Below are 5,429 nucleotides of genomic sequence, written 5' to 3'. Positions count from 1 at the left end.
GTTTTCCTGTAATTCTTTAAGGGATGTTTGTGTTTCCTCTTTAAGGATGTCTACTTGTTTCGCAGTGTTCTCCTGTGATTCTTTAAGAGCTTCTACCTGTTTAGCAGTGTTCTCCTGTATTTCTTTAAGTGAGTTATTAATGCCCTTCTTAAAATCTTCTACTACCATCATGAGATATGTCTTTAAATACGAGGTTTGCTTTTCGGTATGTTGGGGTATCCAGGCCTGGCTAAAGTTTGAGTGCTGGGTTCTTTTGATGGTGAGTGGTCTTGGTTTCTGTTAGTAAGATTCTTACATTTGCCTTTCTCTATTTGCTAATCTCTGGCATTAGTTGTTATTGTCTCTGGTTGGAGCTTGTTCCTCCTGTGATTCTGTTAACCTCTGTCAGCAGTCCTGAGAGTCTACCTCTCTCCTGAGTCTCAGTGGTCAGGTTACTCTCTGCAGGGAAGCTCTCCTCTAGCAGGGAAGGTGCACAGAGGCCTGGCGTTCAGATCTGCCTCCTGGCTGAAGCTGTAGGCCCGAAATGGGGCCTACAAAGATGTGTCGCCTCTGCAGTTTGCATACTCACCTGAAAGACTAGTCTCCAAGGGACCCTGGACATAATATGGCTCTCTCACCTGCTCTGGTGGACAGAGCTCTCCCGGGTGGCCAACTCTCCTTTGGCAGGGAAGGTGCCTGGGTTTCCAGAGCCCGAAATAGGTCTGTCCCAGAAGCTGTGTTGCTTCTGCCTGTCCCAGAAGCTGTGTTGCTTCTGCCTGTCCCAGAAACTGTGTTGCTTCTGCCTGTCCCAGAAGCTGTGTAGCTTCTGCAGTCCACACTTTCACCAGCACAGACTGGTCCCTGAGTGACCTGGAGCAAAGATGGCTCCCTCACCAGCTCAGGCAGTGAGAGCCCTCCCTGGTGGACAACTCTCCTCTGGTGGGGAAGGTGCCCGGAAAATGGGGTCTGTCCCAGAAGCTGTGGAGCTTCTGCAGTCTGTACTCTCACCTACTCAGACTGGAGCCTGGGTGACTGGAGCAAAGATGGCTGCCTCACCAACTCAGGCAGTGAGAGCCCTCCAGGGTGGACACCTCTCCTCTCTACTCTGATACCAGTGATCCTAAGATCGTGTGGGCACTTCTCCAGAGACCATGGGGGTGTCCGCTGACTCTGTGCCCTAGGTGACCCCGTGCTGGCACAGACCGGAAGGGACTTGTGCCCTGGTCAGGCCGGTTCTCTGCTTCCCTAGTGCTGTCTCAGGTCCTGTGTGTGATTGGATTGGAGCCGAAGTTGTGTTCCACTCACTAGTCTAGACTTGAATTCCTTAATAGCCAAAAATAACCTTGAATTCCTGCTCTAATTTTTTCTCATGCCAAACATCCAATTCTATTATCTACCCTATATTCTGTAAAATTCTATATTAACTTCATAAAGTAGACAATTTCAGAAATACTGTGTGTTTAAAGAATGGTAATTCTACTCTTCTTCAACTGATCTTGTCATATTGTGTATGTATACCATATTATCAAGCAGATATGTAACAAAATAATAAGGAAATTGTAAATTAAGAAAATAGCAAAGACACACTTTAAAGGAAAATGAATGTAAAATATTTGACATGGACAGTGTGACCACAGCAGAGAAATAGGAAGAGAAAGGTTACAGATATGAGGGAAAATAAACAAATTTTAATATTTTTCCTTTTATTGGATATTTTCTTTATTTAAATTTGAAATTTTATCGCCTTTCCTCATTTCTCCCCTGAAAACCTCCCTATCACATCTCCCCTATCACTGTTCACTAACCCACCAACTCCCCCTTTCCTGTCCTGGCATGGAGCCTTCATAAGGCCAAGGTCCTCTCCTCTCATTGATGTTCCACAAGGCTACATATGTGGCTGAAGCCTTGAGTCCCTCCATGTATACTCTTTGGTTGGTGGTTTAGTCCCAGGGAGCTCTGGAGATACTGGTTGATTCATATTGTTGTTCGTCCTAGGGGGATGCAAACCCCTTCAGCTCCTTAAGTCCTTTCTCTAGCTCCTCCATTGGGGACCCTGTGCTAAGTCTAATGGATAGCTGTGAGCATCTGCTTCTGTATTTTTTCAGGCACTGGCAGAGCCTCTCAGGAGACAGCTTTATCAGGCTCTTGTCAGCAATCACTTGTTGGCATCCACAATAGTGTTTGGGTTTGGTAACTGTATATGGGATGGATCTCTAGGTGGGACAGTCAGTGGATGGCCTTTCCTTCAGTTTCGGCTCCAAACTTTTTCTCTATATCTCCTCTCATGGGTATTTTGATCCCCCTTCTAAGAAGGAGCAAAGACATTTCGATCTTCCTTCTTCTTGGGTTTCATGTGTTTTCAAATTGTATCTTGGGTATTCTGAGCTTCTGGGCTAATAGCCACTTATCAGTTACTGCATATCATGTGTGTTAGATTGGGTTACCTCACTTAGGATGATATCCTCCATATGTGTCTAAGAATTTCATGAATTCATTTTTTTAATGATAGCTGAGTAACACTCTATTGTATAAATGTACCACATTTTCTGTATCCATTCCTCTGTTGAAGGACATCTGGGTTCTTTCCAGCTTCTGGCTATTATAAATGAGACTGCTATGAACATAGTGAAGCATGTGTTCTTATTACATGTTGTAGTATCTTCTGGGTATATGCCCAGGAGTGGTACAGCTATGTCCTCAGGTAGTACTATGTCCAATTTTCTGAGGAACTTCCAAACTGATTTTCAGAGTTGTTGTACCAGTTTGCAATCCTACCAGCAATGGAGGAGTGCAAGAACCACAAGTCTCTGAAGAAAGATGTTGGGAACCAAAAAGGGGGGGGGGGCTGAGGAAGTGGTGGAAGGGAAAAGAGGTCAGAGTTCCTGTGCTCTGGGCAGGCAGATGCAGGCATGGGGGGGGGGGGCTGCCAGATGCTTTCCACTCAGCCCCAAGTGGGCATCTAAACCTCTGACCCACTCAGCGGGTGGGGGGGGAAGAAGGGGCAGCCCCCCTGACCTGTCGGCCCCAGGGCCACACCCTGCAGCCCCTGGGTTATGGGAGAGAGGGTTAAAGTAAGAGGTTCCCAACAATGACCATAGTGCACAGCGGATCTTGATGGAGCAGAGACTCTCTATGATTTAAAAGCTTTATTATAGAAATGCAGGGGGAAAGAGAGAAAAGAGAGAGAGAGAGAGAGAGAGAGAGAGAGAGAGAGAGAGAGAGAGAGAGAGAGAGAGAGAGAGAGGAGGCTAGAGAGAAAAAGAGAAAAAGAGAGAAAGGTGGAGAGAAGAGAGAAGAAGACAAAGAGAAAGAGGAGAGAGGAGTGAGAGAAGTGAGAGGTAAGAGAACAAAGGAGTGAGAGAGCAAGGTGGGGGCCCCTAACAGCCCCTTTTATGGTCTTTACTGTTGCTAGGTAACTGGGGAGGAGTTTAGCCTGAAGGTCAGAAGCTTGGGCCATTGTCTATGTGACTACTGACCATGCTTCTCTTGTGGGGGTTGTGGGGGGATGGTAATTTAGGCAGGAGCCAGAGTTCCAGGAGCAGGGAATGCCTACCATGTCATGAAGGTGAATTATCACCACCGGGGTTCAGACCTCAGCTCAACTGGAGACCAGCCTGCAATTCCCCACAGAAAGAAGTTGAAAAATATCTCAGAAGAAGGAAAGTTCTCAAGTGTTCATAGATTGGTAGGATTGCTATAGTAAAAACAGCCATCTTGCCAAAAGCAATCTACAGATTTGATGCAATCCCCATCAAAATTCTAAATCAATTCTTCATAGAGTTAGAAAGATAAATTTCTAAATCCATCTGGAATAAACAAACACACAGGATAGTGAAAACTGTTTTCAACAATAAAGGAACATTTTGGGGAATCACCATCTCTGACCTCAAGCTGTACTACAGAGCAATCATGATAAAAACTGCATGGTCCTGGTACAGAGACAGGCAGGTAGATCAATGGAATAGAACTGAAGACCCAGAAATGAACCCACACACCTATGGTTATTAAGGAACTAAAACCATCCAGTGGAAAAAAAAAAAAAACAGCATTTTCAATAAACAGTGCTGGTTCAACAGGAAGTTAGCATGCAGAAGAATACAAATCGATCCACTCTTATCTACTTGTACAAAGCTCAAGTCCAAATGAATCAAAGACCTCCACATAAAACCAGAGACACTGAAACTAATAGAAAATACAGCAGAGAAGAGCCTTGAGCACATAGGCACAGTGGAAATTTTCCTGAACAGAACACCAATAGATTATGCTCTAAGATCAAGAATTGAAAAATGGGACCTCATAAAATTGCAAAGCTTTTATAAGGCAAAGGACACTGTCAATAGGACAAAATGACAACCAACAGATTGGGAAAAGATCTTTACCAACTCTAAATCCTATACAGGGCTAATATCCAATATATATAAAGAACTCAAGAAGTTAGACTCCAGAGAATGGAATAACCCTATTAAAAATGGGGTACAAAGCTAAACAAAGAGTTCTAGACTGAGGAATACTGAATGGCTGAGAAGCACCTAAAAAATGTTCAACATCCTTAATCATCAGGGAAATGCAAATCAAAACAACACTGATATTCCACCTCACACCAGTCAGAATTGCTAAGATCAAAAACTCACTTGACAGCAGATGCTGGTGAGGATGTGGAGAAAGAGGAACACTCCTTCATTGCTGGTGTGATTGCAAGTTTTAAAATATTATCCTTATTCATTATGCACGAGTCTTAACAAGTCTATTTTCTCCATAATTCTGTATTTGACATGTAAAATGAAGTCAGATACTAGCACTCAATGCGTTTCTTTTATATGCATATATATGAGATATAAATATGGTGTATATATAATATGTATATTTTATATATGTATATATATATATATTACTATATATATTACTATATATAAATATAGTATATATATTACTAGATTTGTGTTTTATGGTTTTTTGACACAGGACTCCTCTAGGTTGTCCTGAAACTTGATATACAACACATCCAGTCCTAAAATCCATAAGTCTCCTGCCTCAGCCTCTCTAGTTCAGTAATTATAAGCATTCCCCTCCACACTTGGGTATAATGTAGTTTAGGAGGTTCATTTAAAAGAAAAGAAGGAACGAGTGAAGAAGAAAAGGAAAGAAGGAAAGAAGGAAAGTAGGACAGAAGGGAGGAAGGAAGACATACAATAGATGCTCAGTATTATTTTCGTAGAAGTACAGCAACTTAGAAAATAGAAAATGAAAATACTCTAAATGTGATACAAAGTTACTGTAGTGGCTATTCCTGGTTGTCAACTTGACTATATTTGAAATGAACTACAATCCAGAATTGGAAGGCTCACCAGTGGACCTAATCTGGAGACTGGGAGATAGAAGTTTCTGATCTGGATCTTGGTATGGAGATCTTGAGAAGACAGGGAGATCTCCGAGTCCAAGGTCATCTGGGA

The 5,429-nt window shown here is 42.8% G+C and overlaps 1 protein-coding gene across 1 annotated transcript in view; it reads left to right on the top strand.

Moving 5' to 3' along the window:
- The window catches only part of Cntn5 (contactin 5), a 1,169,992-nt gene that overhangs the window by 1,099,118 nt on the left and 65,445 nt on the right, over nt 1–5,429 (top strand). The gene's annotated exons all lie outside the window — the stretch shown is intronic.

Source organism: Mus pahari, chromosome 10 (assembly GCF_900095145.1).
Source record: "Mus pahari chromosome 10, PAHARI_EIJ_v1.1, whole genome shotgun sequence".
NCBI lineage: Eukaryota > Metazoa > Chordata > Mammalia > Rodentia > Muridae > Mus > Mus pahari.
Note: the sequence above shows the minus strand (reverse complement) of the source record. Positions and strands in the feature narration are given on the sequence as shown.